The 12,182-nt window shown below is 41.8% G+C and overlaps 1 long non-coding RNA gene across 6 annotated transcripts in view; it reads right to left on the bottom strand.

The window, feature by feature from the left end:
* LOC107321533 overlaps positions 1 to 12,182 on the bottom strand; it is a 23,461-nt gene extending 11,279 nt beyond the window's left edge. Inside the window, exons 1-4 of one of the 6 annotated variants that reach the window (XR_001558589.2) lie at positions 11,470 to 12,182; positions 10,700 to 10,774; positions 2,927 to 3,015; positions 319 to 573 (exon numbers count right to left, since the gene is read on the bottom strand). This is a non-coding gene — a long non-coding RNA (uncharacterized LOC107321533). Of the gene's footprint in view, positions 1 to 318; positions 574 to 2,926; positions 5,895 to 10,699; positions 10,775 to 11,469 lie in introns of those variants that run through there. The other 5 variants (XR_001558590.2, XR_001558592.2, XR_001558591.2 and 2 more) reach the window with 5 other exon arrangements.

The following is a 12,182-nucleotide window of genomic DNA, read 5'->3' as shown; positions in this document are numbered from 1 at the left end:
CTGCCTTCTGTTCTCTGCACTCTCAGATTATTTGATGATGTTCTTCAGGCACAATGCCTGAAAACCCAAAGTTGCTACCTTGTAAGATCCTATTTCCCTGGATCTGCAAACATCTCTCAAATAATTCCTTATTTATTTTATACATGCTAGATAAAAGACAGTGAATTCATAGATTTGAAAACAGCATTCTTACTCCAGAAGACAGGTGTTATGTTACTAAGCTTTGACTATAGTATATAAAACCAATTTTAGTGGAGATATGAGTTGTGAAAATCCTTTACACAGAGAAGAGCCAATTTTCAAAGAATATACATTTACTTTGTCATGAGTTGTGACCATCCTGGATTGATACAGGCAAGAGGTCCTTGTTCTGGCCACGACAGTCCACATCCTCTCCACCTCCTGACAGGTGCAGTAAACACCTCTGCCTTGAACACCTGCATGTTGACTCTTCACAGGCAGACGTCCCGTCCCTAGAGAGGTGCTAAATGCTGCCTTGAAATGAGCAGGGGAAACCACTTGCCTTTCCATGCCTCTGTTGCTAGATGTGCTCATTTTGCTGGGAGTGGAGAGCTGGGGGAGCAGAAGACAACATAAGTTAACAAGACACGTCAGTCTCCTGTTTTTGCTTTATGTCATTACTATGAAGTGTAAGGTGGAAAGTACCTGGCTTGTAAAGAACGCTATTGTCTTTCATTTTCTGCATGGGTGGAAATTTTGGATGAGTGTGTCTAAGCACTTAATTTCCTCTGGGAACCCTTCTTACAGTATTAAAAACCCTGATAATCTGAAATGGCTTGCAAAAACAACGCCCTGGAGACTGAAACTGGGTTGGATTGCTTTCTGTATATATTGAATAGACAGCACTGAGTGTCAATAGCTGAATGCAGATCAAAGTCCTTCCAGGAAAATAAAAAATAATACACTTGAAACCCATTCAGCATACCACAAGTCTAGACAAACAACAGCTTACTCAGTAACAGTGAATGGGTAAATAGGAGACCAAGGGATTAGGCCAACCCATTCATCTGCATTTGTGAGCCAGATTTCCTCATATAATGTTCAACAGCATCCAAGTTCACCATCCTAGACTAATAGTTATCCCCAGACAGCGAGGTGAGGGTAAAGCCTCACTACAAAGGGCAAGAGCGCTGGGGTCGCTTGGCTAGGAGGGGGCAGAGTGCTTGTTGTGCTTCACCCATTTTTGCCCCAGAGCACACAGCGCCCTGCCTGTCTTCTGACCGTCTTTTCTAATGCCACAGTCTGTAGGGTAGAAGACTGTCTGGCAGAAGACTAACCACTAGGTGGCAGGAAACGGCAGGGATTGAGCACAAGCTGCGTCCGGCTGGATCCCCATCTCTCCCAGCCCTGAGCCCGCTGCCAGTCAAGAGGTCCTCACCTATCTTCCTAAATTCAATGGGTGCAACTCCCACCCAAGCGCAGGAGCAACTCCCCCTACACTCAGCAACCCTCAAAATTAATTCCCTCTTTAATTTAATTTAATTTAAATTAATTTTTTTGGTGGGTGGAGAAGATATTTTGGGTGTTTCTTTAATCTGGCCTTATGTTCTCATACTGCTCCAAAAGGACACGACGCTTATTTTGAGGTGGAAGTGGCACTGAAGTGTGGCATGGCAGCCATGCATGGACAGAGCTTGATCTATTGGGGAAGAGAGGGTGCTTTTCTGCAGTTCTTTGGAAGACAGGATGATGTGCCACCACCAAAAGTGGTTTTCATTGATTAAGAACAAAACAAAACCCATGTTCCTTAAACTACATCCTCAGTTGCTCACTCTTTAGTGCCACCTTATCCTTCAGGACTGTATGTCCAAAGAAAAAAAAAAACCAAAAAAAACTGTTAAAGTTTCTGGGCTAGATAAGTTTACTCACATCAGTTTTTAGTACTATATGTTGGAGTATCATTTATATTTGAATTTTTGACACAGCAGAACACCAAACACAGACAGTAGAGACCAAGCCATTTTACAGTACGGACTGAGTTTCAAATCTTTTCTCAAAGTCTATGCTCTTTAATTATTCTGGTGTTAGTGAAAGACCATGTCAACTATAAGTTTATAATCAAAACAGAAAAAGAACAAGATTCTTCTTATCTGTATCCTTGTTAACTTCTATCTTTCTTAACTCAGAGGATCCCCACACAAGGAAGACAGTTGCCCCCTGTACCATCACTATCACTATCCCTGCTTGGGCCTGGCCACAGGAAGCCAAGACAGTGGGCTGCACATCTTCCATTTTGGTGTCTTGCTGGTTGCCTTAAGTCCCAACTCCTATCCTGTCCATGGGCTGCCCTCTCTGCAATAAATGCTTCCACTCAGCTTTCTCAAACTGGCTGCTAGCAGAACAGACTTTCTTTTGGTCTTCTTAGAAGGGAAAACTGACTACAGTTCTGTCCAGGACATTTCCTGCTCCCATTCAGATCCATCTATGACAAGACTTCAAAATGTGCTCATTTTTACTCAGCTTCCTTCTTCTTAAAAAAGCAATGAAAAATAATTTATTTTTAAAATCTTTATCTGCCACACAGGATATAATTAAACACACCTCAAGAAAGTTTGTACCTTTCCCACTTGATACAGACCATTGCAGACACTTGAAGTAGAACACTACACGAGCTAATCAACTCAGGAAAAAGAAATGGATCATATCTCAATTCACTTACTGTTATGTGGACATTGGATGGATCACACAATTAAGTGTAATTCATTCCTTGAATGTGATGAAAAACTCACACACACAGAACGGGAACTCAATGTCTTTGCTTACAAGTTTCACCAGGGAGAATTTTACTTCCTCTGGACTGCTGCTATATTCTTATTTTCTATTGCTCACAAGCCTCCTTTCCAACAGCAGCTAAGTACATCTACTTGGATAAAACAAAGCAGATCTAAGAAGGATATCAGCTCACCTGATCAATATGCTGGCTATGAGTCTGATCCATTGAGCATAGATCCAGGACTGAAGATCCTCAATTGGCATTAATTTGTGCACATCTTTCTACAGCAATGAATAAAAAATGAGAGTAAAGTTACCATAAGCCACTGCACAAAGTATCTGTTTCAGACACAAAGGAGTGAAACTATGCTGCAGCGTGGTCCACAGGTGTTCAGAGGTAGCAGTGAGTACAGTGGATGAGAAGAAGGAGCCAGTGTGAAAAGCAGACGAATCCCCTCCGCGATGTAAAGCAGAGTCACCTTCTTCCTGCTGAGCATGCAGGTAGCAGTAAAGGGAAACCAAAGATTTGAACAACTACAAAACTTCAGTCTAGCCCTCAGGCTTCAGTTCCTCTGATCCCTGTAGCATCTGCAGCACAATCACAGGCTTTCAGACAAACAGGGGAAAGGAGGATGTGTCTGACATAACAGTTTTATCTTCTATGAAAAGTGAGTACAGAGGTTAGCAGCGGTGAGAGACTGGATCCCAACTTTCTTTTTCGTCACACAGAAAAACAGTTCAGTTACAGTTTGTCCCCAGCATATTTCAGGATAAACTCTTCCTGAAAAGAACTCCTGGTAGATAAACCAAAAGGAAGAAAATTAATGATAAGACAGTACTTTTATGGTATCATGTTTGACTGAATAAAGAACACTCCAGGGTAACGGAAGCAAGTGGAGCAGACATACCACACAGGCCATTGCAACTGCTATTAACCCCTTTCCATCATGGAAAAGGGCAATTCCCTTATAATATGTGTGGGCAGGAAGGTTACATTCCCAGGCCTAATTTACTGTTAGAGCAGCTCTGTTAAAGTCACTGAAAGAGAACCATGACAAACACACAAGTATCAGTGTAGACTGTAAATGAAAACCATACCAAAGGTTGAACTATGACTTCTCTCCTTCCTTAGCCATAGACAGAGCTCCTGCCATAGCCATCAGAGCAACATCCACAAAGTCAGAAGATCACTCAGCACAAGCCCCTTTTTTATACAAATTACAGAAAGAAAGGTAAACAGTGAGGGAAAAAAGCAAAGAGAAGAATTATTTACTCAAGGTACACCAAGCAGAACAGTGTGAGCACAGGAAAGAGGGGCCAAGCCTTTGGTTTGTAGTGGGCATTCCAGATTAGCAGAGGAGCTAAGAAGGACTGCAACATAAAAGATCCCACCCTGAAGTTACTATTTTGATTCCCATAAAATGCCTTACCCAGAGGACTGACATCACAAGTCATCACATGAAGTACAACTTTCCATAAGCAGAAAATATACTTTTGGCATTTAACTATCACTTTTCTTCTGAAGAACAGAAAAATAAACATACCCTATGACAGGGCCTCGGAGAGCTGCAATACGCCTAAATACAAAAGAAGAAGGCTTATAAATTTGAGCCTGGATATTTTAACAAGATGTCTAAAATTAATCTTCCTAACATTCTCATAATTCTTTTTCCATAAATAGACATCTTGCTATTAGTCCTCCAGAACGAGAGCAGTACACCAGTTTATGTGACCTTGATTAACAGCTGCATGAGATTAGACTATCCTTCAATTTTGGCTCTTTCTTTCTCTATTTTGGCATCCTAAAATCATAGACATGCTCTCTAGTGGGTTAGTCTCTAACTTAAATGCAGAAAAGATTGACTGGAAACAGGCAGTGTTTTAACAAAGCTCCTGTTTTTTAATTAGGACTTGATTTCTTACTGCTTGAGTATCATTACTGCAGCAAATCTTCCATTACAGGAGCTATTTGATACCTTAGAGCAAATTGCACATGCAGAGAAACTGCTGTGACCCCATGCAAGATTTGGGCTCTGCTGGCTGAGGCCTGCTGCTGGCCAGAAAACCAAGGTATCCGGGCTTGATGTGGCCACCTCCAGCAGCATCTCTGTGGATAACGGCAGGCAGAGCTCACTGGAAGACTCAAGAACTCTCATTGGATTACTCAACTCAGCACACAGCTCTGGTGCAACTCTGTATTTCCTTCAAGTTTACTAGAGGGTCATGAAACCTACAGCAACAGCAGAGCTATTAGAGTACAGTGGGAAGGGTATCAGAGCAGGGAACAGGGTCATGGGATCCCTAGGCCCCATGTCTGGACTTCCAAGACAAACAAATCCTCCTTGGAGTGGTTACTGCCATATAAACTTCCCCAGAGAGGAAGAATTAGGATAAGGAGAAATAAACATCATTAGTGCCTTCTGAGATTGTCCAGAACTTGCAAAGGTCTTGAGGATAGCAAGCAAGAACAACACAGCTTTTGAGGTACTTTAACATTCATCATTACCAAAAAATATGTATTTATTCTACCCTCTCATCTATGTTTTCCCTGAATTTGCTGTAAATGCATATTTATTTCCAACAGGAAAGGTGCACATTCGGTAGATGAAAGGTCTGCATTCAGAGTGTGATGTGCACAAAGCAATGCCTTGTAATCATCACAGCATCGGGGACAGTGTGTCACCTCACAGTGATTGCTTTACTTCTTTGAAACCACAGGTTTGGGCCCTGCCATCAGGCAATAGCAGAGAATGAAGATGCAAAAGGACAGCTAGCACTGTCACTTGTATGAGATGGCTGGGGCACAGGAAAGTGTTACCATATACCTTGGGCCTGAGATTGAATGATGCACCTCAGTCTGATGCTGGCCGGCTATACTGGGCTCAGCTTCTCAGTGTGGGGGGAGCTTGGAAAACCTCCAACAGCACAGAAATAGCATTTTTGTCATCACAAACACCAAAGGCACCTGCAGACCTGTCTTGAAAATTTCATGCTCTGGAGTAGCCCATAGGAGAAGGGATGTTCAGCTCAGTGGCATCTACCTGCAACATTTAATTCAATCATCATAGAATGGCCTGGGTTAAAAAGGACCACAATGATCATTGAGTTTCAAACTTGCTGCTATGTGCAGAATTGCCAGCAACGAGACCAGTATAAAGTATATAATTAAAAGTACACTTTTTTAACTTAAAAAGTAGGTTTATGCTTTAAGCATAAAAATATTTCTGAAAGATTGTAGGAATTCATTTTGCCTTTATCTCGATAGATACTTTACTAATTCATTTGAAAAAGTTTACTGTTTTTTTTCTTTTTCTTTTTTTTTTTAACTCACATACAGGTTTATTTTTTGCCTGTCAGCACTCAGGTAGCCCATGAAATCAGCTAGCTGTTATTTTAGCAGTGATTGCCTTGGTTAAGGAACAAATGAGAACTTGAGGGAAAGGACAGGGCACACTGGGCTGTGTTTGGTGAGCAAGGAATACCATTTCTGCATCATCATAAAAACTCCGACTTGCTCCATGACCACTCATGCTCCTTTAAGAAGAAGACAAATGTAGGAAGCTCTCTCAATCTGACTGCATGTTACTCATTTCCTCAGGCCCTTCACAGTAGCACAGCAAACACCCATCTCTGTTTGTCCTTGAAAGGAAGTGGAAAGAGGAGGAGGTGGAAGGAGAGGAGGCACAGGACCGGAAGGCTTTAGAAGCACTTGGAGCAGTGGAAATCACTAAAAACCACATCTTGAACAAACAAAAGTAGGAGTGCTATCTACAGCTAGTCTTTGAATGAGGGAGAGTCTCTAGGGGAAAAATGCAGACTGAGACTTTTACTCATTCACATACTCAAGGAAGCCAGATATAGATTTTTATTTCCTAACCTCTGCTTATATAAAGCTAATTTTCCTATTATTCATCCTGTTATGTGGCAGCCTCCTTCTCTTAGGAGCCTCCTTTCCGCTTTTTAATACCAAGGGCAGATGCCACTAGTGATGCCTCAGCCCTTTCCTTCCTCTGTGCGATTAGTTCAAACCCTCCATGTGCAGTGGAACTTAGCACACCCTTTTCCCCATGCATTGCTCATTGACCTCCCCCCTCCCAAGGCATTCCACACTGCCCATTCCTATTAATCTCTCCAAGAAGGCAACCCAAATCACTGTTAACCTATTCAGCACAGACATCACCTTCATGGGACTAACAACCTCTCTCACACTGTCCACTGTGAATAGCTTCCCCATAGCCCTCTCAAGGCAGTGGGCCCAGCAGCTCCACAGTCTGCATTTTGGGCCTCACTGAACATTTTGTGATGCCACCAGACTAATTCTGATCTAAGCAAGGCCCAGAAAACTAAGTAGCACCAAACATAAATACAGTTACTTGCCACCTGGCACCTGAGTTTGGACATATTGAACACAGCTTTCAGGAAGCCCCCATTCCATAGTCATCTAACTACACTTCTAAGAATACTAATTTTTGTCTTTAAACAGGGTACAGAAGAGAGGATGTCCTTGCTGCTTCTACTTCAGCTCAGACTGGGAAATACCATCTGTGCAGTGTGGGGGCTTTCTGGCCTAGAAGTGATGACAAGTGACAAATTACAAGCAAGGGGGAACTAGAAGAGGTTTTGCTAAATATTAAGTGCATTAAGTGAACAGTTTTTCTTGGACAGTAGTATGTCATCAAAGTTCATAAATGCTTGCAGGACAATTTAGAAAGTGCTAATGCATGAGTTTTATTTGGTTTTAATGAGGTTTTTCCGTCTTAATGAGGTGTGTTGCAACTCTGTTCTTGGTCATTGTTACCACAGACATGGCATTTGTGGGTCAGAGAGGCTCTTACCATGTAAACATGGTGCATTTTGCAAGAAGTAGCTCAAGTATGCATTTCAATACCCCCCACAAAAGTTATTCTTCAGGGTTCTTTGAGGCTGAACATATTAACACTTACCTTAGCATTTAATGAATAATATATTTTAAAATCATAAATGTCTTAGGTGAAGATAGTTCCAGCCAACAGGCAAGAAAATCCTTCTCTTTGGCAGCTGAGTTAAAGCAGGAGTGAAAAAATAGGTCTTGCTTCCTTGCATCTTCCCATTCAAGCACAGAAAGAGCTTCTGCTCCATCTATATAATCACACACAAACACAGCTTTCCCAAGAGTATTTTAAAACAAAATCCCTGAAGATTTCTACACTGTTTGTCAAAAGGTTGCATAATTGCTCTAAAAGCTCCGTGCTTTTTTTAACCAAGAACTGATGCTCAGTCTGCCTGAGCTTTGTACTTTTGAAATTTAGCCTCTAAGTGGAAGACCTACTACAGTGGTTGCTGCAAGCAGGTCCATGTTATCAATTTGCTTATAAGGCACTAGATGCCCAGTAGGTGTTCCTGCAAGCAGACACAGTGAAAGCCTTCAAAAATCATTTATCTCAGGTAAATTCAAGAGCATAGTCTCATAGGATCAGCTCAGTACCTCTGAATCCCAGCCTAAACCATACTGCACAGCTATACAGCAGTACAATAGTCTCTCCACCAATGCCTGTCCTCGTTTATGTACTATCTGAACAATAGATCCAGGTAACATAATACCACAAAATGAAAAATACATGGCTGTTTTATGCCAGGAATTAACACTTACTTTACAGACAAAAACTTAGTCTCGCCCCCACATTAATACAGAACACAAACCAGAAATCTCACTGAACTAAAAATGTCAGTTTATAACCCAGCAACCACAAGCTCTACACAAAATGAAACACCAGGAAGGCAAAGGCTTGAATTGATCAGCTCCTCGGAGCTGAGAGATTGCTTGATAATACATATTTGTACATGTTCCTACTATCATGGGATCTACAGATGTCTCTGCAGCTTGACTTACAGAACAAGACAGCATCTTTTACAAGAGAAGCCTCTGCTTTCTCTTTGATGTAGCAAATTAGAGAGAGATTGTAGCTAACCTGAGGATCCCATTGCTCTCTTGCTATCTAATATTTGGTTTAATTATGCTACCACTGACAGATCTCCTTCCAACCACAGTTTCTCCTTATTCACCATCAGGCAGACACTATGGAGGGCATGAGGCACTCCCAACATGGACCAGTCCCACTATCAGGAGGTCAGTATTCCTGGAAGAAGGTGGCTGCTGATTTTCTGAGTAATAAGAAGTAAGTTTACATCTTATCTAAATCAGTATCTGATGACAACAAACAGTAACAGTAAAGCAGCTACCATTTCTAGCTACAAGTTGAACATGTCTGTAACTTTGGCTAAACACAGGGACTCATGCATCTGTCATCTCCTTAAGATCCAGTAAAATGCTAGCTCTCTCTGCAGTTTCCTGTAATCCATCAGTTTGACATTCTTTCCTGAAATATCACTTTGATAATATCAGCCTGATATTTCTGGAGGCACAACTCCCACATTAGACATTGACCACCTTTGAAAACAACTTGTTGAATAACTTCCCGGACAAAACTGAAAAAACTATCTTGGATTGGTGTTATCGCCAACTAGTATGAACTAAGAACTTCCTCCAGGCTGGCAGGGCAGAAACACCCAGTACAGAACACCCACATAATGCAGAACAGATGGCACCACTGAGGTGAGAGACCCCTCAGCCTTGGCTGACAGCAGAGGGCTGCTGCAATACAGACACTAGGTAACCCGTCCTCTCCATTTTGCAGCTCTCCCTCCTCACGGACAATAATGATGTCAGAAGTCAAGAAACTTTTGGAAGATCTAATACCTCTGCCTATGTCAATGCGGGAGCTTCCTGTGAGAATACAGAAGGGGATGTACCACATCACTGCTGCTCCAGGACTTCAGCACAGTTGCACTCGTAATCAAAAGAAGAATGCGATACTCTTGCAAATCTCTGAAAGTACTTTGATCTTTCTGAAAATCAGTTTTCTATAATTATTCTCTGGAACGAACCTCAGTGAGTACTGGTGCAAAATTTTCCCTTGTATCTTCAAAGCCTTTGAACTCCTCTCAGTACAAAACCAAGATGATAAACTTCATATATTTCAGATAAATATTAAAAAAAACCACTGGAAAAAATAACAGGGAGAGTCTCAGCTTATCACATTAATCTCAGTACTGAATGTAGAACAAGATATTGACAGTGGAATGAATAAGCTTTTTAATTTGAGTCACTCAAATAAAACTGCCTGTGAAATATCAGGATTTACAGACTGCAGTTGTTTCCTTTATAACTGTTCTGTTTACTGTAATAGGCACTAAGAAAACGGGACTCTCTTGATTTTTGGGGATTTTTAATTGTAAAAATATTTTCTGACTGACTTATCTTTTTTCCCCCAAAGTCCTCATTTAAAGGCTAGGCTGATAAGTTAACAAAAGCAATGACGTTTACAGGACAGCCCTTCACAGCCTGTTTGTCCATTGACAAAACACAGCATGAGGCCTTCCCTTGGCGCTCTACATCCCAGTTCAGTTCAAAGCACTGCTTTCCATTCACAGTCATGGCTGTACCAAATCTGCCCATAAAGATCCATAGGCATCCCAGCAGTACTGCCAAAACACATTTAATCTGGAGCCAGAATGTGCTGCTCTTTCCATCGCACTGTGTCTAACCTTTGAGCATGACAGTATAAAGGCAACAGGCAGCGAATAGTCAAAAGGGCAAAGAAAAGAAAAAAGAGATGGAAAGGAAAAAGAAAAAAAAAAAAAAGAGTATGTGGGTAGTGAGAAAAGTTAAGACACAAGAACAGAGGAAATACGAAATACACAGAAGGTGTAGAAAACCTGTGAGTGTATGCCTGTGAACCTGCCCTGTTAACGCTGCTGTTATGTTCTCGTCTCACCTACACCAACAGGATGCTATGGCTGTCCTTCCCCTTCTGTCCTAATTGTTTCTTGTGAGCTAAAACTCAAGGCTGTACATTTTGCTCGGATCTTCAGACACTCAAGCAGCGAAGGTTACAAATCAAGAGAAATAACTCAGTGACCAACTCACCCCCATGTGTACCACCTCTTATCTTCCCTTCTGCAGTGACCTCCTGTAGGAAATCAGTGGCAGCTACCAGAAACCCTTAGGAAAAACAAAGGACAGGAATCAACCATTTAAAATCAGTTTTGCTATGCTACAAAAATAAAACAACAGTTCAGCCTTTATCCTCCCTGTCTGAGCTGGGTCATTATATCAACAGCATTGCTCACAGGGAGCAAGGCAAATTGTGAATGGGTGGGTCTCACCTCTTCCTGCACGACTGCTTGGAAAGAGTAAAAGATGTGGTGTGAAGAAAGTGGTTTGAACTTTCTCAGGATGTGGAGCTAAAGGTTCAAGGATTGCTGCCAGCTTGCGCTGTGGAGACTATGAAGCAGAAAGAAAACATAGGCTCAAAAATAAGATTCAGTGGGAAGTTTTAATTCCTACTCGCATGGGACAAGTGAGTTGTTTGCTTATTTTTGAAGTTAAGGCAGAAGAACATGATTCTTAGGGTTTTTTATTTTTCCTGCTCTACACTACTTCAGTCTTACATAGGGTGCGCTGAAAGAACTGCTTATTTGTTTCCATGGGAATTACATCAGATACAAAAAGCAAAATAACACAGTTTGGATAGAGCAAATTCTCAGCTACAAAACACTATTTTTCAACACAGTCACCACCATCAGCTGTGTTTTTTCACCATCTATACACAAAAGCCTGCATGCTGTGCTCATAAAAACCCTCACAAGTGGAGGTGACCACTGTCACATTCACCACTGCTAAAACATACCACTCACCGCCTCACTGTGCTCACATCCTCTGTTAGATCTCCAGAAACGTTCAGCAAGCATTGATGTCATTGGTGCAGTGGGAGCAACATCTCTCTTGGTGTGCCTTTTAGGGTTTTCTGCTTTCATTTAGGTAGCACGTGTCTCTAGAAAAGGAGAGATTAGTTAGCACTTGGGAAGGAGGAAAGAAATCCTTTACTTCTTGGAAGTAACTAAATCTGTTCCAGAGATGAAAGCTGCAGCCTAGAAGCTATTATGTGGAAAGGGTCCCAACTAAGTGGGAGTATAAATTTACACGTGCTAGAAGGTACTTTGCCATCTTTTCTGCAGTGCAGAAAAACATCAACTTGTCTGGAATCAATAGTAGAAGCAAGAGCCAGTGTACAGGGACACTGAGAGGCAGCAACAGTTAACAGTTCTGCTATGTCAGAGCTCTCTCAATGTCTATCAGCAAACACATCAGCATCAGACAGAACCACACAATTATCAAGGTTGGAAAAGACCGTTTAGATCAGGCTGCACAACCATCAGTCCACTACCACCATGCCCACTATGTCCTGCAGTGCCACACTGACGTGGTTCTTGAGCATCTCCAGGGTGGTGTCCCCACCACAGCCTGTGCCAGTACCTCACAATTCTCCCAGAGAGAAAGTTTTTCATAATATCCAACCTGAATCTCCACTGATGCAACTTAAGGCCATTACCTCTTGTCCCATCACTGT

The sequence above is a fragment of the Coturnix japonica genome, chromosome 1 (assembly GCF_001577835.2).
Source record: "Coturnix japonica isolate 7356 chromosome 1, Coturnix japonica 2.1, whole genome shotgun sequence".
In the NCBI taxonomy this organism is placed as follows: Eukaryota; Metazoa; Chordata; class Aves; order Galliformes; family Phasianidae; genus Coturnix; species Coturnix japonica.
This window is presented reverse-complemented; position numbering and strand designations above follow the sequence as displayed.